This window comes from Plectropomus leopardus, chromosome 18 (genome assembly GCF_026936395.1).
Source record: "Plectropomus leopardus strain MGB_pleo_1.0 chromosome 18, ASM2693639v1, whole genome shotgun sequence".
Taxonomy (NCBI): domain Eukaryota; kingdom Metazoa; phylum Chordata; class Actinopteri; order Perciformes; family Serranidae; genus Plectropomus; species Plectropomus leopardus.
This window is the reverse complement of record NC_142193.1, coordinates 2,482,541-2,504,332: the sequence shown is the minus strand read 5'-3', so window position 1 is coordinate 2,504,332 and position 21,792 is coordinate 2,482,541. Positions and strand designations below refer to the sequence as shown.

The window sequence follows — 21,792 nt, the reverse complement described above, 5'->3', positions numbered from 1 at the left end:
ACACAATCCATAATGTATGCAAACAAATCCAAACCACTTTTGTAACCTCTGATGTTTCTGAGAGCCCCACAGCTGCAGCATCGCCAGAGCGGAAAATGTACTGTTCCTCACCTGTCAAATCATCCTGGGTGTGTATCTGCGCACGTGTGTGTGTGTGTTATTGTTGTTGTGAGTGTATGTGGAACCTCTCCCTGTCCCTTGACAACCGCTCCCCACGGCAGTGCTGCAAATAGGAAATAAATAAATAAGAGTGTGTTCTTGGACAGCTTGTCTGGATGAATAATAGTTATGTTAGACAACTTAATGGGAATATGTTCTTGGTCGAGTATTGCGTCTTGCAACAAAGACACATTCAGTTTACTTCCCTCACCAAAAGAGACCTACAGCTAATTAAAAAATATATCACGGAACCCGATGTGAGAAGCTATAAGTCAAACTGTTGTACACTGTGTGAACTGCAAGATCAACCAATCAACAAGAAGCAAGTTTTGAACAGAGCTCAGAGTCTGCGGAGGAGCGGGCACAGCTGCTGAGCTCAACAGACGTCAAAGGTCATCTTGATTTGTGATTAAGTTCATATAGAAAAGGACACACGTGTTTGAGCTTAACATGTCAGGGTTTCCTACACATTCAATTGTTTGAGCAGCCTGCCACAGTAGCTGTGTTCAAAACCGTTCCCTATCATGGAAATAGTGCACTATATAGTGTGTTCGCCATTTTGTAGTAGTGTTCCAACTGTCAGCATACAGTGCACTACATAATACCCACAATGCACAGCAAATATGAGTGTACATCATGTAGTCAGTCAGTCAGTCATTTTCTGTAACCGCTCGGCCTCGTAAGGGGGGGCTGGAGCCAATCGCAGCTGTCATTGGGCAGAAGGCGGGGTACACCCTGGACAGGTCACCAGACTATCGCAGGGCCAACACATATAGACAGACAACCATACACGCTCACAGTCACAGCTAAGGGCAATTTAGAGTCACCAATCAACCTGAGCTGCATGTCTTTAGACTGTGAGAGGAAGCCAGAGACCCCGGAGAGAACCCACGCAGACACGGGGAGAACATGCAAACTCCGCACAGAAGGGCCCCCGCCTACGGACCGAACCCCGTTGCAACCGGGTTTCAAACCAGGTACCCTGCTGTGAGGCAACAGTGCTAACCACAACGCCACCATGCCGCCCGTGTACATCATGTATTGTAGTGAAATTTGGATACAGCCGTGGAGGCGGGGCCTTGTTCATTCCTATGAGAGCTGCTCAATGGCGCATGAAGCATAGAAAGCTCTTTTTCCGGGTTTAGAAATGTGTAAAAAACCCGGATCTACTGGCCCATAGAGCTTGCGTAGTACAAATTAACGGCAGCCCAACGCTGCCAAGCACAGCCGAGCACAGCCGAGCGGTTAACTCCTGCCGGCAGAGCGACCAACTTCCAGATTAGCACCTCGGCTAGCTTGAATGGTGATCTAAAAAATGTAACCTTGCAGCTGTTTTAGACTTTCCAAATGTTATCGAACCAGGTAGTTTACATCTAGACAGGGCCAGAAGATGTTTCGCAAAAAATTATTTACTGATTTACAGACATCTCTTTCCCCATGTTAGCAAAAGTCTTTCTGGGCCAGTGTGAATAACGTGACCGACTCAAACGGTGTAATTCCACTTTTGGCCACTATGTAAATTTGCATTTGCAAATTTGCAGGGCGCACTTCCTGGGGGCTTTGTGTACATACAATGTACCACTCATTTTACTCCCATATACCACAACGCAATGTGGTCATGTATAGGATGGGTTAAATGCAGAGGACAGCCTGGCTGTACAATGTCCATGTGGCAATAAAGAACTCCTCTTCTATAATCTAAGGTTGTTAGCTAACATGTTAGCTGAGGTTGGCTGGCTTACTTACCAGCTGATGGTGATAGTGTATCAAAAAAAGATGCCTACAGTGAGTTTGCCTTCGCCTCCGTCTGTGCCTGACCCTGGGATTCCACCAGCAGCATGTCCAGAGTGTTACAGCTGTGGCGAGGTTCTGCTCCGTCCTCCACGCGGCTCAATATTACTCCGAGAGCGTCTGCTAAACGTTTCAGAAGTAGAGCGTCCTGCCAGCTGATACTGTAGACCCTATGAGATTGTGCTTATTTCGTCATTTTCCCTTGATTTTGTGGTCATGTTTCCTTGATTTTAGTGATTCTACCATGGCTCTTTGTTGGGCTGCAGCCTGCAGTCCAGCCACAGTGTAGTAGATCAAAGAATTTTGGCTGTTTTTCAGTCAAAAAGGGAAAAAAAGGCTCATCTTGAGAGCTATACAGATCAGTAAAACTAACTCCAGTTACACATGAAAAAGATATTAGATTTGTGGCTGTGATTTAGTTAAAAACATATCAATCTTATTAATTACACAGATAGATAAATAATAATTTAATCATAAACAAAATAGATATGGGGTGGATACAATTTTAACCATGTTTTTGTTAACAATACAGTGCTTTTGTTAATTATGATCTACTTTTTTCTATTTTATGTACAGTGACGTTATCATAAGTATTTCATAAGTATTATTTCTCCTGATGGACAGAATACAGAGGGCTGCTGGACGGAGAAGCAGCAGATGCCGTCAATATAATGTTTTAGTCAAGTTAAACATGATCCCGAGTCTGTGCAAGGCATTTTAATTTGAAAATTCACCGGATGCATTGCTGCTTGACTTCCTGAGACTCTGCTGACCGGTGGAATAACAAGCATTGACTTGGTGGAATTTAGGGGTAAGAAGCAGCAGTTGCAATCGTGGCAGCCAAACAACAACAGGAACCATTTTCTTCATGTAAACTCAACAGATATTCACTCACCACCACATGTTGATCTTTCTATTTTCTGAGTTGTGTCTCTTTCTCCATTTCTCACAAACACAATGTGTACCATCGTAAATAATTACTCAGACCGCCAGAGAGCAGTCTGGCACAAACTGAACCGTTCATTCAGCACTGTTGGAATCATGTGGCAACCTCTGAGGCTGAAAATGGAACTGACCCCGAAATGCCAAAAACTGCAGTTCCTCGAATAACCACTTGAGACTGTCTCCAGTCAATCCCCATAGACCCCCATATTAAAATACTGTTTTGGTCTGTATAGCTAATTTCAACGTTCATGACAACTGTATGGTAGAGCTCTGATTATCTGCCCGACCCGGCGCACCAGGTTCTGGGGCTGTAATTTCTCACTATTTCCTCTGGCTTGAATTAGGTCCAGTTCTCACCAATGTAGCATCAACTTTTTTTTTTCATTAAACTGTTATCTGTCTCAGGAGTTTTGACAGACTAAATCAAGAGGGAAAGTGAAAGAAAGAGGGGGGGAGACAGGGAAAGTGACAGAACAACTGAGCATGTGGAGAACCAGTGTAGAGAGAAAGTACATGAGAAAGAGGGATAGAAAACAAGAGAAAGAGAAAGGAGGGCTATAAGGTGACTTGGTTGGCAGTGTTTGCTTCTGCCTCCCCAGCAGTCAGAGAAACGTGTGTAACATGCAGTGGAGATCGCTGATCATCATCTGCGCACTGACAGCCATAAATTGCCATGTGTACGAGACCCATCGAGGGGCGCAGCCTGCTCTGTCAAACCTGTCATGCATGAGATGACTAACAGAAGGAAAAGAAGAAAGCAGAGGTGAAGAAGTGCTGTAAGGAAACACTCCAGCCATTCGCTTGTATCACATGTTTTAATATTATAGAATATTTATTTAAAAACATATAAAATTTAATAAAATATAGGCCTATTTTTACAGTACAAGATTTAGTTTTTAATTGCACTTGGGCCCTGACTGAACATAACAGACCACAACATGAATTCAAATAGTAATTTCCAGTAATGACAAGTAATATTTATGTGCATTCTTTATTTACACAGGCACTACGAGCAGTCAGAGGCAGGTGTAGAAATCTGTGTTCATGTGAAAATGATCCTTGTGTACACAGATCCGCAAGAACAACTTAAAAACGCTGTAGTATGCCTGCAAAGCCAGTAGTTGGTGGTGTAACTTTGTGAAAACACCATAGAAGAACACCAAGAGTCTGTGCATAAAGGTGTTTCTCTGCACAGTGGTGAGTATGAACAAACAAGAAGACGATGGCGAATGCATGCACAAGAACCAACAATCTACACTTTGCTGGAGGAGCATTAATAACCTCAGTAGGGTCAGCAGCACAAACACAGCTTAGTAGTCCGCCATTGTTGTTATTGTTGTACTCCTCCCCAGCAATGGCTGTTTGTTTGAAATGTAATGTATATGCACAAAGTGCAGCCGTGACATCACCATTCTCTCAGGATCGGTACATTGCGAGTTTACACAGTGATGGAGGGGGTGGCATTTTTTAAAAATTACAATCTTGAACCTGGTTAAAAAGTTTGCATTTTCAGGCCCCCAAAATGCTGTTGTAATCTGAACAAAAGCTGAACATTCCTTTTGCTGAAAATCCTGGACCTGTCAATGATGCTTGTAGCTGCCCTCACATATTACATTTGATAAAGAATACTTTATACTGAATTTAGAATATAGCGTGTTTGTCTGCATGGTGTTTACAGAGCAGAACCAATGTTTTGGGTATTGTAACATGGTTGGTTCTTTGACCTTTGTTACGCTCGCTGCCATGAAAGAGAGAGAGCACCTGGCAGGTTGAATCCACAATGAGGGAGGATTAATTTGGGCTTTGTATGCTGTCGGATGAGGATTTGTTTGAAGCGAAACTTGATTACCCCCCCTTTTTTTTGGAATTAACATGGCAATGAGGTAATAAGTTATTTCTACTTTGTACTTATTCTTATGTGTTAATAAGCTGGCCAGTGTATTGGTTCACGTGATGATGGCGTAATAGCGGCTTTACATTTTATTGAATGTAATTAATTATCTGCGAATTTACAAGCTTATAACTCTGAAGTTGATTTAATGTGCAATATTTGTTTAATGGTTATTCTCTATGAGAATGTGTGTATTGCATTGAAGTGAATTTTGATTTGTTAATTTTGCTTTCATCTAGTTCTTACGGCATATTTGATGGCATGGATGTGCTAATAAATGCCAGTGAAGAAAGAGCGACTTGGGAGTAACAATCCTGCTGATCTTGATTCAGAGCAACCAACTGACTTTGAGTTGTTCATGTCTGATGAACTGATCCAGAACATTTATGATCAGATAAAATTGTGTGCAGATCAGTGTATTCAATCTGAGAATGGTGCCTCACCACTTGCTAGAATTTATGCATGGAAACCAGTCACAGTTTCAGAGATGAAATCCTTCCTGGGGCTCTTTTTTCTGACTGGTGTCATTCATAATCCTGAACTTAAAATGTACTGGTCCACTGATGAAATGTTAGCGTCCCTTTACTTCAACCAGGTCGGTGAGTAAGAGAAAGCATAAATAAAAGTGACTTGGTTAAATTATGAGTACAGGAAAAGTCCGCAAGCTGCTAAGCTAATTTCTGCAATGTAAAATGCTATAGGCTTATGCTAATAACATTAGCATGTCGTATACGTGGGGGAAATGTGACTTACAAAAGACTGTTGTTTTGTCTAATATCCATGATGTTGGGAGTCAGACAGCACTGAAGTTTTAGGAAAAAAGATCATGGTTTGAATTAAAATGAAAAAAAAAACCTCCAGAAAGAGTTTTCAATCAGAATGAACCAGTTTTAATCATTTCTAATTATGTATATGTTGTTTTTATCTTTTCTGGCCAAAGGCAAAGAAAGGGGTGGCAGCTTCTCCTGTAACTGACTGTGTTAAATGAGAATACAATATCAGCCCATATCGATCTTGGGCCCCTAAATCAAATCGAATTGAAATTGTATCGTGGTAGACTTTATATTATTGGCAAATATAATTTTGTCCAAAGTATCTATATGATATTGTATCATGATGAAACCACTGATTTACACCCTTAACAAAAACATTGTATCAATGAGGGTATGTTTTGTGGCATGGGTGCCTGGCTTTCAGGATGTACAATCCCCAAAAACTAGTCAAATACGGCATAAAATCATACATCCTCTGCGACTCTGACACAGGGTACTGTTTCAACATGAAGCCCTGTTGCGGAGACAGCGCTGCACTGGGAGACAGTTGTGTCTCTTCTCAATCACCTTGCAGGTCACAGCTACAAGTTGTTTATGGATAACTTTTACAACTCTCTTGCACTGTGTGAGCACCTCCTTCATCAGAAAACTCATGTCTGTGGTACACTTAGAAAAAAAAGGTGAACCACCAGTCATTCGTGACACTGGAAATGGTGACCTAAGGGTTAGGGAAACAATCACGCGTCACAGTGATGATGTGATGGTCTTGGCTTGGCGGGTCAAAAAAAAAAAGGGAAAATGAAACAACATTCCACAATATGGAAAACATTGAGGTCTGGTAGAGAGGCCACCAAGATAAAGTCACAAAGCAAAAGCCGGCATGCATTGGTGAATGCGATAACTTAATGAACGGCATTGACAAAATGGACCAAAATATTGTGTATTATCCCTTTATAAGGAAGTCACACAAGTGGACAAAGAAATGTGTAACGTACCTGTTTCAGATCAGACTGTACAATGCTTATGTCATTTACCAAGGTAAAAACAAACAGGCAAATGTCTCTTCTGTCATTTACTTTTAAGTGTTGTAAAGTCAGATGATCCACCTTTTCAAAAGACTCCACGAGCACCATACAAAACTGACCCAAAGAAAAGGCTGGATGAAAAATTTGCAGCCCATGCACTCATTTCAATTGTGCCAAGCTTCAAAAAGCAGCACCCAACCAGAGGGTGCAGGGTTTGTGCACAAATGGGGTTGCGGAGGGAGACGTCATACTACTGCAAAGGTTGTGCTGCCCCCCTTACATTTTGGGCAACAACAATTGCCAACATTAAAAGTACAATCTGTAAAGTAACAAAAAAATGAAGAAAAAAAAAATGGAAATGGAAATATGGTCAGTATTCTGTTCAAAAAATGCAGTTTTCTCAGGTTGTGTTCTTTTGGGGGGGAAACAACGTGTTTGTATGAATATAAATATAAATGTGTATATAAAAAGAATTAATTGATATCTGAATGTGTGAATCAAATGTAAGTATGTAAAGTTTAAAAAATGCTGTTTTCGGGAAAAATGACTTATATTTATATAGATGTATTTATTTATTTATTATATTTTATCAATATTCAAGTGTTTGAAAAAATAAAATGAATTGATAACTGAATGTAAGACACAAAGCTGTTATTGTAAAGGCTGTGCTGCCCTCTAAACTTAACCTAAAATAAAATACTACATTTGTTATTATGAAAATAATAGTTATTATTATCTATACAGTTCAAGTTGACAAGAGAAAGTCAGAAAAAATGTAATTATGAAATCTGTTTTGAACTTTAAATCACTTGTTTGAAATTATGTTTTTTTTTCTTTCAAGTGTTAATGAATAAAAAAGGAATAGAAGCTAGAATGAAATGTTTTGTTTTTTTTTCTGTATGAAAATATAAGGTCTGCTCTTTATTTTAATGCATGTTCATATTCTTGAGGTCCAAAAATGCTGGTGTTGGCCGGCAACTTAATAATAATACTCTGGCGGGGAAAGATTTAAAATAGAAATTGTTGTGCTTCCATGGAAACCGTCAACCCTGCACTCCAGCGCTGGGTCTAACCTGTTTAACTGCAACAGAAACTTTGCTCTCCCTCGCCTCTGCAGCAGCTGCTGCTCCAATCCATCAATCTGATCTGATCAGCCCGGATCGATCCAACCCTGCAACTCACACTTAACAAACTGCTGCTGAGGAAAAAGTTAAACTCTTTAAGAGTAACCCTTGCCTGCACTGAGTTTTCTTAAGTCAAAGAAGGGGCACAGAATAATTACAAAGTAACACATACACACCAATGACGAAACAAAAACAAAGGCCCCAGGCAGGTACGACCACATATAGAATCAAATTCTTTGGGAAAACACTGAAACATTTTCAGAATTGAGTGAATTTAGGGGTCACAGAAGAGCAAAATAAAAATGTGTGCTCTCAGTTTCGTAGCTTATTGTTTTTGCCGTGACACAAGAGAGACACAACATCTGCCTCTCACTCTCTTAGTGCCCAAACAAAGCCAGAGAGCTACCATTTAATGACAAGGTGTTCAGTAGCTTAAGTTGTTACCAAGGCTTTCTCAGCACAGAGGACAATGTCTGAACGTCAGGATTTCTCCCCACATTCGAGCTTCAAGACAAAAGCCCCAATTTGTGACAAATGACAAAGCACTTTAATGTAGCATATAAACAAACTTTTACCCCAGCCATGTAATGAGTGAAGCAGACACAGACTCAACTCTTTGGCTGCTGATGGGCTCTGATCACCAATATATCTCCCACTGCAACCTCAATTAAAAATAATGGCTTAAACACAATAATAGATCAGACATTGTTGAAGCCTGATGTGTATAAAAAGCAGATATCTGAGAGTGTGTAAGGCTTGGACAGTATCACTGTATTATGGTAAATCAGGGTATTAAATAATCCTTGAATATATGAAGTATAAATACAGGCGTTCATCTTTCTATTAAACTAATTGTATGTAGTGTGCAGCAGGCACCACCAGAGCCCAGTCTAGTGGAATAGGCAGCTGAGCTGAAAGATACAGTGACACCTAGTGGTGGAGGGAGAAGTTACAGGACTGTTAATGGCCAGTGGCCAGCAGGCAGAGAGACTGTGGGGAAAAACAGCATGTATTTACATCTAACTTGCTGAATTAAGGATTCACTATGATCAAACTTGAGCTGGTGATTGTTGGAACAAGGGACTTACTAACTAGATTACTAGATAGAGAAACCAAGACGGTTTGGATGTGTTTTATTTGACAAGGCAAAAAAGCCTTGCGAGTCTTCCGTGGCAGTGAGAAATTAAAAAGGTATACAGCACCATATAGGAAGCTATGAGCGTATGAAATATTACATGCCTACTGTCTGTCACAAACTAAAACCAATGGCATGATGGTGACTCACATGTCCAGTCCTGTTGAAGACAGCTTTTCCAAAAGAGACTTAAGTTTAATATGAAAACTAATACTTAATATTGTCTGCAAACAGAAGTTCAGTGCTTGCTGAAATGAAGAGCAAATAAGTTGTGTGCAGCATGCATTCTTACTGTGCTGACTGGTAAGCTCCTCTACACACAGCCAGAGTGAAGGAAAGGGCAACTTCGGCACATAGTGCTGTCACCATGAATATGTCATCAACTTATCCAGGTCAGCAAAAATTATCAAGGTCATCAAGGTCATGTCCATGTATAATACAATATTGTCCTTGTGTTTACCCACATTACAATGTCATTAACATTTAAGCCAAGATGATGCCAGAATAAACAACAGGGCTTCCTCTACAATTATGAAACATTTATCAAGTGCCTGAGCCAAATGAACAGAAAAAAATATGATGAGACACATTTTCAGTCATTTCTTGTTACGTTGCTTCTGTCCTTTGCTCTCTGTCCAGGTTTCACCATGGGTGGGGCTCCTCCACATACAGTCATTTAGTTGTTTTATTAATTTAGGATTTTTTATACTCCAATTCCAGTGTCTGAATACTCTTAAGAATTCATTTTTTATTTTTTTATTATTAATTTATTCATTATTACTAATTTTATTTTAAATGTCTTTATTCCTTTTTTTCTACTAACTTACCTCAGTCATATGTGGTTGTTATATTTTTTATTACTGAATTTTGGTACCTTTTTTGGTAGAGCGCATCTGGGTGAGAACAACAGGTTCAGACAAGAGACAGAAGCATTGTGACACGCCTGGAAGCCAACCACAGAACTCAGTGGTTGGCTTTCCAACTTTGGGGTGCTTCATGGCTAAGAAAACAGTGCTCCACAGAGCTGCGAGTTTTAGAAGGGATGTGGAAGCCCAGTGCCCCAAAGCTGGGAAGCTAAACAAGGACCTCAACGAGCTTCTCAGTGATGTCGGGTCTATTTATTTCATTTTAAAGGAAGCCTAATATTATTGCCTTTTTTGGGATTGTGGGTTTTTTTTTTCAGCAACAGCTTTTATAATAGTGTTCTTTCACTCCAGAATCAAACAAATACAAATAAACTTGAATAAGGCACACAATATTGATCAGATATCTGAATGTTCTTTATAAATTCCATGATGTCTGAATCACAGCCAGGTTGTTGGAGACTTGAGGTCAAGTAAAGTGCTGTTGGTGACTATCAGTGTGTTTGTCATCATGCAATGCATCAGTGTCACTTTGTCCAGCTGACAGTCTGGTGTAAATTCAAATCAAGGCTGGGCGTTTTTAGCAGCAAGCAGCAGACAAATTGAAAGACAATGTACAACTGCGCATTAGAATGTGCATTCTGCATCTTGAACTCACAACCTCAGACACCAATGGCAAGTCACTATCCCAGTGAGCTGCATGCCAAAAGAGAGAAACCAGTGATGGCTTCACACTACAACTGAGCTGACCACCAGGGGGCAGGATATCAGCTGTCTGTGCATGGAAAGGCAGATTTCAAACTGCTGTTAAAAAATTTACTCTTCAAGACAAAATTCTAAGAATTTGACAGCATAGAGATGTTGATAATTTGGTTTTAAAAATTTGCCTCATAAGTAAAAAACTGATGTTTAAGATGGCATTTTCCCATAAACTACAATAGTTTACATAAGGGAAGAATTCAAAAGCTGTAAAAAACAGAATTTTTGAGATAAAATTCTTAAATGTTACACACTTTATCTACCAGCAAACTTTTGTCAATTTTTCAACAAAGATTTATTTAGCTAGAATTTGCAAGTATATGTTTACAGCACTTTTTACAGTCAAACATTTTGAGAATGATAAATCTGTGTAGATGGTTTGTGTCGAACAGTCTGAAGATTCTCTGTAGAAAGCTTTGTCAACTGAGTAAAAGTGTGGGAGGAGATAGGTTTTGGTAGTTCTACAATTTTTAATAAAAACAGAGAAATGAACTTCATAATTGGTACCACAGTGAAATTTACAAAAGTTACTTCACAATCGGGCTTTAGAAAAACTTTAGATGGCATCTGTAGCACCACCATAAGGACTTTTGGCTTGTGTTTGCTGCTGAGGCATGATGGTAGCCAGGCGCTCTGCAGCTGACGTCATACGGAAGTGCAGAGCTTAGCTGGGAAATCATGCTGGCTGAACACTAATTGCCTTGCAGCATCTTTTTCCCTGGGTCACTGCAGCGCTGAGGCTGCTTTGAATGGTGCAGGGACATGGTGAGGCTTGCCAGGGTTGCAGTTCTAGGGGCAAAGCTTCAAGACCAGTATGTGTTTTAGAGAGTGCATAAATTGAGCACATTTGTATTTTTAAATGTATGGTTGGACTATTGAATATGTAATTCTTTAGATGTTTTAGGGGAAAGCAAGAGCGGGTCTCTCTTAAAACCTGATGACCTAGCTCACCGATTGTATGGGGTATTACGTGTTGAATTGTAAAATGACCCGCCATGGAAGAATAGATGCATTTTACAAAGGGTGTTAATGCCTCCAATTAAATTGCAAGCAGAGATGTTTTTAAAACTTGTTAAAGTTTGGTACACACATTTCTGTCTCTTTGAGATTAATATAAAAACCTTTGTTGTTTTCAAGAATTTCAGTCCCACAGCAAAGTTCAAGATGGCCACTGCAGTTTGTCAAGTGCAAAGAACTGTCAGTGAATTCCTTGTTGCAAAGGGAGAAACTTACATCCACAAAAGACAGGAAAATGTGTAGGATGAAGACAGCTGTCAAAAGTTGGCTTGATAACCAGTCGGATGAGTTTTATATGACACTGGGATACAAGCCTCATTCACTGATGATTCTTCCGCAAAAGGTGGGGTCACTCTGGTAGCGTTCAAGGAGCTAAGAGCAGGAGTCAACCCTGGTAGTGTTATGGTCTAGCGAGGGCTGCACCTAATGATTATTATTTTATTGATTGGTTAATCAATCAATTTTTTTTATTCTTATTGATCTATTATTTTTTTATTACTCAATTATTATAACAACAAATTTACCAAAAATAACATTTCAAAACTTGTAATTTATATTTCAATATTTTATTCAATCATCTTCAATCATGACAGATTATACACTGCAGGGCAATATTCCCCACAAAAAAATAGCCCAGTCTTAACTGGTATTCTGTGTTTTACAGTCTGATATAAAGTGTGTCCAAAATAAAATTAATGCAAGAGCTTGTTCCACTCAAGTAAAAGGAATGTGGTGCAATCTACATTTAGCAATCCAACAGCAAAATAAATAAAACAATGTAAAATTCAAGTCACTTTTAGGAGGAGTAACAAAACAGTTACTCTTTGTTACAGTAACAAACCTCAAATCTAGCAGTCCAACAAAACATCTTACAGTAAAATCAGTGAAATTCTAATAACACTATAACTTTTCTCGAACAGAAATAATTATAATTAGTGCATTCTCTCTGCATCAAAATACTCCAGCCTTAACTGGGCCTTAGGCTCGTATCACACAGCATGCATCAGATGCGTGAGACGTCAGCCTCGCCGAGCAGCAGCATGTTTTGTGTGTGGTGCTCACACATGCAGCGCTTTTCCTATGTCACTGCTGCCTCACTACCCCCTGCTATGAGTACTGTATTTCTATTTTTACAAGCGCAAATTCCACTCATTTATGAAGTTGTGCAAGCTTCTGCACAGCCTGTAAACGTTTCAAAATAAAATGTATCGTATGAGCACCTGATGGGATTCTGTCCACAGAGATGCTGTCAGAGGTTTTTTGTTTTGAAAGGGAAGCAAGGAAGTTGAAGTAAAACAGCTGTCTTTGTATCTCCTCATCACTGTGACAGAGAGAGACTTTTAAACTGAAGTAAAAAGTGGCATAGAGTCTATATAATTATGAAAACATCATTTTTACTGTATATTCCCGCTGTAAAAACACGTGTCATGCATAAAAAAAACGGCGAGCCACCGTTTCTCAAGATATGCTACAGCTGACACATTGCTTTCCTTTCAAAACAAAAGCCCGCTGACAGTGTCTCTGTGGACAGAATCCCACCAGTTGCTCATACAATGCATTTTACTTTGAAACATTTACAGGACCAGGTTGTGGACCAGGAGCTTGCACAACTTCATAAATGAGTGGAATTTGTGCTTTAAAATACAGAAATACAGCACTTATAGCAGCAGGCGGCGACACAGCAGCGCCATTACAACAATGCTGTATGTGTGAACACCACACGTATGTACGGTGTCCATATTAGGACATCCTCAGGTGTCAGGGTTCAGAGTCAGACCTTAGATGAAAAGGCATCAGGTCTCAGGAAAACCGCCATCACACCTGATGGCAGACTTCAGAAAAAAAAAGTCATCAGACCAAATGGCCTCAGAAAAAAAGTCCTCAGACAAAACGACCTCAGAAAAAAAGTTTGCAGAAAAAAGGGCCTCAGAAAAAAAGTCGTCAGAAAAAAGGGCCTCAGAAAAAAAATGGTAAATGTAAATGGACTATACTTGTATAGCGCTTTTCTAGTCTTATTGACCACTCAAAGCGCTTTAACACTGCATGCCACATTCAACCATTCACACACACATTCAGACACTTGTGGCCGAGGCTACCGTACAAGATGCCACCTGCTACTCAGTAATCATTCACACACACTCACACTCCGATAACACAGCATCAGAAGCATCAGTAACTTGCCCAGGGACACTTCCACATGTTGTCCAGAGGAGCTGGGGATCGAACCGCTGACCTTCTGATTAGAGGACAACCCACTCTCACAAAAAAGGTCGTTAGACCAAATGGCCTCAGAAAAAAAGTCATCAGGAAAAAACAGACTCCCGGGAATAACCGACTGGGGAGCGTAAATATGTCATCCATGATGCAACATGAACTGTACTGACGCAGGCGCCGAGTACATAGAAGAAAACAAGCGTAAGTTTAATTCATTCTCTTTCTTTTGTCTTTCTTAAGCCACTGTTGAGATATGTTCTTTCATAACGCTACATTTCTTAACGTTAATTATTAAAGGAAATGTCCAGCGATACGAGGAGCTAAAAAAAGACCTCGAAAACGGTAACTATTTTAACACGGTAACGCTAAGCGTTAATCACTACGCTAATGATAGGTCGCTTGTACTGATGTTAACAGTCTCACTATTGGCGTTTTGTTATTCGACAGTCCTGTATAATTTACTGCACCGTTACAGTTCACATATATTTAAACGTGTAAATGTACTTTTGCTGTAGCCTTTAGAATTTGAGCTAGAGTGGTTATTTTTGAGGTGTATATTTTTTGGCAATCTCAACTGACCTAATTTTTCTCAAAAGCCATGCTTTTTACAAAATCCATGCTGTTAGCGCTATAAGGCAGCACTTACACGTAACTGGACATTTCCTTTAATAATTAACGTTGAGAAATGTACCGTTCAAAAGAACATATCTCAACAGTGGCTGAAGTAAGACAAGAGAAAGAGAATAAATAAATCTTACGCTCGGTTTCTTCCATGTACTCACCACCTGCATCAGTACAGTTGAAGTTGACAACTTTTTTTCTGAGGCTGTTTGGTCTGACAACTTTTTTTCTGAGGCCGTTTGGTCTGACAACTTTTTTTCTGAGGCTGTTTTATCTGATGACTTTTTTTTCTGAAGTCTGACAGTTTTTTGCTGAGACCTGATGGCGTTTTCCTGAGACCTGATGCCTTTTCATCTAAGGTCTGACTCTGTACCCTGACACCTGAGGATGTCCTAATATGGACACCGTACGCATGAAACACGCTGCTGCTCGGTGAGGCTGATGTCTCGCACTCATGATGCGCACTGTGTGAAACTGGCCTTACATCCTCCTTGCAACACGTCGACGCACATTATGTAAATCGACATATCCACGTACATAATCGATTACTTCGATGAGTCACCATAGCCCTGTACACATTTTCCAGTCTTGTGGATGATTGTAGGGGTTTCTCCCTCTGCAACAGGGAATTCTTTGACAGCTTTTTGCTTCTGACAAGCCTCAAGAGTAGTGGCCATGTTGCTGAAATACCTGAAAACAACAAAAAAAATTTTTTACATTAATCTCAAGCAGATCTAAACAGAAATTTGTGTACCACATTTTAACAAGCTTGAAAAAATTTCTGCTTGCATTTGAGATGGGGGCATATCATCTCATATCGTCATCTTTTTCAACGCCCCTCATAAAAGATGGAAAAAAAAATTGACTACTTTCGTTTAGAAATGAGCTCCAGGCATTCCCATTATTTGGGACAGCCAAACCTGTGACATGTTTCGGACACATTTCTGTCCATCTTTAGTCTCAGAACGGCACTATAATGTCTGTGTAATGCCTACAGTGTTGACTGACACTAAGGGTGAACTCAATACCATGCGTACTTGGTTGAAAAGGTATTTTCACCATGTCTCTCGGACATTGTGACAGAAAAAAACTTCACTTATGTGATCAGAAAGAAGCTATTCTGAGCCTTTTCTAACACACCCATGACTGTGGAACTAATATACAGAAAACACTTTCAGCCTGGTTGTGCTGAATTGAAACGACATTTGGTTGTGTCGGCGATATGCCCTCTGTCAGAGTGTGCTGAGCAGTTGAGCCCTTGCCCAACTCAGTGCCCTGTCTCTCTCTCTCCCTTCATGTTCTTCTTAAAGTTGGGGCAGACTAGACACTTTGACAGTGTCCCTGTCAACCCCCGCGCTAACTGGAGGAAAGGCAGATTCTCTGGAATGTAGCCTCTACATTTTAATTGGGGAAAACCATCCAAATGGTACAAAAAGTAGCCTAAATTATCAGACGCCCAATTTAATCCAACAAATCTGGCAACACTGAATACCTACATATACTCCTACACAGAGGGGTTACGTTATGAGCCCTTTTGTGATAAAATAATTGGTATTTTTTTTTAAATCGCAATGTTTTTTGATGCTGGCTGCACCCCTTTCTCTGTCTCTTAAAGACGACCTCTCATGCTCACCTTTAAAGTAAAAACTTTTAAGGTTCACATGATGTAAGGCTCAAAATCACTTTATTTTTCACATAGTAGTGTCCGAGCTGGAATGCCTGAATTCACACACTATCACACAAGCTCCATTTAAGCACCTGTCTCTTTAAGTCCCCCTCCTGAAAAAGCCCAGTCTGTTTTGATTGGCCAGAATTTCCAGGTCAGTCATGTGATGTCCACTGGCCCAGAGAGACTCTTCCCCATTGACATACAGCGGAAAAGAGACGTCTGTATATCAGTAATTTTTTTATTTATTTTTTTTAAATCCCTTGCAAAAAGACTCCTGTCACTATCTAGACAACATATGGAAAATCTAAACAGCAGCAATATTATATTTTTAGACTGCTTTTTAAGCTATCGAGGCGCTAATCAGGAGGACGGTCACTCCTACCCACTCAGGAACACTCAGCCGCGCTCGGCTGCCGTGAGTCTCTAGTATGCATGCTCTATGGGCCAGTACATCTGAGTATTTTACACAATTCTACACCTGGAAAAAGAGCTTTTTCTGCTTCATGCGCCAATGAGCAGCTCCCATAGGAACAAACGGGGCCCTGCGCCCATGGCTGTATCCAGACTTCCTATTAATCCATCCAAGCTTCCATATCTCTGTGTCGCTGCACCATCATGCAGCCTGGCAACGTCTGAAACGGACAAATCTTTACATTCTCCAGCAGGTTTATATGCCAAAATCAGAGATCAAAGATTACATGTTTACAATACAATATGATACGATACAAAGTGGAATGAAATACTTTATTGTCTCCATAGAGAAATTTGTTTTGGATTCAGATGCTGTGCATGTTGATGCCTTTGTAGTTACAGGCACATATGAACAAAAAAGCACTAGCTGTATCAAATCACATCAATAATACCAATACCAATAAACACACCGCGTTGTTAACACATAATGACACTATTGCACATTCCCAACAGATTTAAGAAGCTTGTTTAAAAGCTTGATAGAGGTCGGAACAAATGAGTTTGTAAAACAGTTGAGTTTTCCTTGACATTAGCATGTAGCTTCCATGTGATTTGGAAGTGTACTTTCAGTTGTGAAATGACTATAATGGAGAACAGCATGACAAAATACCAACGAAAGCTTCTAAACACAACCTGATATGAATCTTATCTGAAACTGGGGAAGAAAATAACAACATCAGCCACCATGATTACATGTTTCCCTGACTTTAGCATGTAGCTTCATGTAGCAGTGTAGGTTACATTATGTAAACAACTTGCAACAGCGTGCCTGGAGCAGATAACTACGTGAAGAAATCCAATACAATATGACATCATACTGTAGCCAGAGTAGAAAAGACTGTTGGAAATGGAGTGCTCAGAACTGTTGAAAGCCTTCATTGTAACAAAATATGAAAAAGTAAAACATGTTGCCATTAAAAGGTTCAGACCATAGACTGTATATTAAGACTGATGACATGCCCCCACTTACTCCCACTATGCTGAAGTGAGGCTAAAATATCCAAGATACGGGCGTTGCCATCTTCATCTTGCGAGGGTGATGTCAGACACCCATCCCACCAATCAAGAGCAACTCCATTGAATGCGAGCATACGTATTCACTGTCAATCATGTCCAAAAAGCCTCCTTTTTATAATTTAAGAACTCACTAAAACCAAATTTATCTTAAAAAAACACTTGAACAAATATCAGGGTGATGAGCACTCAATCAATCTCAGATACCATATTTGGGAAAAAATCAATTGGTGTGTACTTTGATTTTTTAGTTTGGCCCACATCCATTCATTAACATGGAGGGGCGGGCTTTATGACCTATACTGCAGTCAGACACCAGGGGGTGATCCACATTGAAAAGCCACACTCTGAGGGAGCTGTAATGTACAGTCTGTGGTCCAGACACACTAAACTGACATCAGAGTACTAGCTCTAACAAAAATCTCTTACCCTGATCTGCACCTACATGAGAGGAAATACCCCATACTAGCAGACGGCGGTCATCTGTAATCATTATTCAAAAAGGGAAACCATAATATGAACCTTAATATGATTACTGTAACCATTTAGCAACAGCTGTTTAAGTGAAAACATGTTGCCAAGATTCCTTGTTCAGAATATATTTCAACCCAATCTAGTTAAAACGAGTGATTGATGAGGTTTAGAGAATCACAAAAATGCTCAAACTTAGCTCTGAGGGGCAAACTTCGAAAATTAAAAGCTAATCAGATAAAAAAGTATTTTTGAGTACAGCTATAGAATTTTTTCAAGAAAATCTATGATATGAACTGGGAGGCCTTAGGTGGTTTGGAATGGAATGACTCAACACTGTTGCCTTAAAATAAATGTAGTCATCCTTCGTTGCTTATGTTCTTTATGTGCCACACAGCTTAATCCTAGGGAGACACCCTGCTGTGTTTATGTGAGGTTTAGGGATCAGGATAAAATACACTCAATTCTCTAGTCTCTAAGGATACCGTGTATCAGTGTTGCATTTAACCTATGCACATAATTCACATAATTCAACCATTTTTTAAGTTAAAATTATTTCAAATAATACCAAATGTTTTTTTTCCTCAGTCAAAGCTCACAGTGACATATTGCCTATATTGTGACAGGTTTTTATAGTCTATCGATATATCGATTAAATTTCACATGTTCTATTAAACAACCAATTTATTGATTGTCAATTAATTGTAATCATCCCTAAAAAGTATACATCATGTAATGGTGTTACACATATAAAATCATTATATACTACTTTATCTTAAATTAAAAATTTAAGGAGATCCCTCATTTATTTGAGTTTTCTCAAAAATAGAACAAAATAATTGTGAAAATATTAGAATGTCTGCAGTATTATGCTGTCCTGAGTCGGATCTGTGCTGTGGCACCATTAAATACACATCAGCAATGAATCTTTATCACGTCAGCATTTTCAAACAGAGCCTGAAGGCTGAAGTTCCCTCAGAGGGAAAACAGGCTTCACCTGATGAAATGGTTATAAATCTACTCTCTCTCTCTCTCTCTCTCTCTCTCTCTCTCTCTCTCTAACACACACCCTCACGTCCAGAACCTGCAGGAGGACCGGAAGCTGTCGGACGAACAGGTGACGACTGCTGAGACTGTTTCTGAATTATTTAGCAGCAATAAAAATAGATATGAAAGGTCTTATATATTAATGGGGTGTGTTACAGGTGAGGCGGTCAGAATCCCCACTGGTCACTGCTGCTCATACACACATGGGTACACAGTGAGCGAGGACACGCACATATATGTTTAAATGCACATACTGTACAGACACACAGAGTCAAAGACTGAGCAAGAGGAGCACAGAGTGAACCCACCCAATCACATGCACCGATGCTCACACTCACACACACACACACACACACTCTTGGCTAGCTCTCTGTCTGCTACGCCCGCTTGTCACAGCCAAAGAATGTGGAGTCAACAGCAGAAACACAGTGTAACAATGTGTGTGTGTGTGTGTGTGTGTGTGTGTGTGTGCGCGCGCGAGAGAGAGAGAGAGAGAGAGAGAGTTAAATACCAGTGGTGACAATTACATTGCTCCTAAAGGGCTCTTCCTATCTCACCACAGATGCATTTCACAGCTTCACCCTCAACATCTGTTGGGAATGAGACGCTTCTGCTGCCCGCAGGAACACACACACATGTGCACACTCCCATGAGCGCACACACACACGCATAAAGAGAAAGACACAGAGGGGGAGAGGCATTTTTTAGCAGAAATGCTGATATTTGACATGGAATATTTTTATTTTTGTATCAGTTAGGCTCACTGAGAAATACAGAGAGATACTCTGAACAGATTAAAATGCAACATCTACTTAGAGAAAATAATATCAGCGCCATAGAAGCAGTGCATGTCAGCTCACACTCCCTTTTCATTTACCCCTCCACTCCATGGGATTTTTTCCTCTTCATTTCAAACTGTAAGTAATGTATTAAATTGTATAACAAATATGGCTTACTATTATGTGCGACACCTGTATAATTAAATGTAATGAATGAATGTAGGTAATAGAGCGCTCCGGGGGTGATGTTTTTCCGTAGGCCAACCCAAAAGTTAACGTCATCCTGGTTCCCACATCAAAAAGCCTTTTTCCACTGGATTTTGGATCACTGCTGAAAATAAGCTTTGTGGTAAACATACATTTATGATACTTACACGTCTTGTTCAGCAAGATAGTCCTCACAAATGAACTCAACTTTCAGTGTTTTTGAAGCCTATGTATACGTAATCCCCAGAGTCAAAAAGCAATTAGGCAGGTTTCCATTACAGATTTGTAAAAAACTTGTACAAAACAATACAAATATACAATACAAAACAATTTCGAAATGTAGATAAAACACAATTGTAAGATGAATGCATTTCCACTGAGCTATGTTAAGCAACTTCTTTTCTTGCGATAACATTCCAAGAAGAAGCAGTTCAGTGGAGTATTTACTGAAAAATTTTATGTTGTAGAGCAAAACGTGAAAGTCTCCTTATCTTGTGTTCGACTTTATTTCAGGCTTCTAACCAAAAGCACATTCAAAAAACCATTGACTTTGAGACAAGGGAACCAAAAGTGCTAAAAAGCTAACTGATTGCTGAGGACTCATTACTGTGAAATGTGATTTTTTTTTTTGTGAACTGCTTTGGCAATAATATATTTTTGTCTACCCAATAAAGCGAATTTGAATTTGAATTTTAGAGAGAGAGAGAGAGAGAGAGAGAGAGAGAGAAAGAGAGAAAGAGAGAGAGGAATGTCATGCAGGGGCAGAATTCACAGAGACACGAGGCGACATAAAAAACACACTGGAGGGACTCACAAACCGCACAGTGTGTATCCAAACACTCATTCCAACTGCACACACACACACACACACACACACACACGCACGCACGTACATGCAAGAAACAGAGGCGCCACAGCCCTCAACACTGCAAGCTCTCATTATCCATATTTGTATTTCTAATACAGACAGCAGCAGCATCGCTCCTAAGCAGCGCGCTTCTCCAGCATCCTAAAAACGCTGCTTTCACGGCTGCAGAGCTGCGTGCTCATGTGGGATCAGTCACCCAGGAGAGAAGCATCAGACTGATTGAAGTTTCAGGAGCACAGGGGGCTGCAGTTCACACACTGTTTCTCATGATGCTCGTGATGCTGAATGATGACCACCAGCTGGAGGTCACTATTCGCCCTCCTCTTTTATTTAGTTACAGGCGCATCTCCGGTGACCGAGATCCGGATCTGCTCACCATGCGTAAAAAAGACAGGTCAGCTGCTTACCTTGTTCACTGGACAGCAGTCTGGAGCGGTTCCGTGTTTCTGCAACTTGTCCTCCTTTATTTCCTTTCTCCTTTAAAATCCACAGTTCAGGTGCAGATCCGCTCCCGTGCTCTCGCTCGCCTCTGCGCCCTCTCTGTCTCGCTCGTGTCTCCCGTTAAACACGGTGTGCAGAACGCAGCCGGGCGGAGTGTCGGGGAGCGAACCGGCAGCGGCTCGGCTGCTACAGCGTCACAGGGGAGAGAGGAGGAGGAGAGGAGGGGAGAGGAGGGAGGAGGTCTCACTCTGATGGTGAAAGGCGGCGTTTATATGGTGTATGGTCACTGCTGCCGTGCAGTGCATTGTGGTACAAGTGCTGCGGTGCCCCACCTGGTCAGCTCCGGATTTTCAGTGAAAAAAAGGCAAATTGATTTTCGTTTTATATTAATCTCCAGAAAAGCTCTAGTTCTCATGTATGATAAAAATGAGCAGCGAGAAAAATGTATTAAGACTATTTTGCATCTTAACCATTTGAACCCTGAGCAAACTAGCTTCATTTCATTAAA

The 21,792-nt window shown here is 40.3% G+C and overlaps 1 protein-coding gene across 1 annotated transcript in view; it reads right to left on the bottom strand.

The window, feature by feature from the left end:
- The window catches only part of LOC121956668 (junction plakoglobin a), a 182,971-nt gene extending 161,462 nt beyond the window's left edge, over nucleotides 1-21,509 (bottom strand). Inside the window, exon 1 of the mRNA XM_042505020.2 lies at nucleotides 21,251-21,509. The gene's annotated coding sequence lies outside the window, so the exon portion shown is untranslated. The remainder of the gene's footprint in view (nucleotides 1-21,250) is intronic.
- Nucleotides 21,510-21,792: the final 283 nt, after the last annotated feature.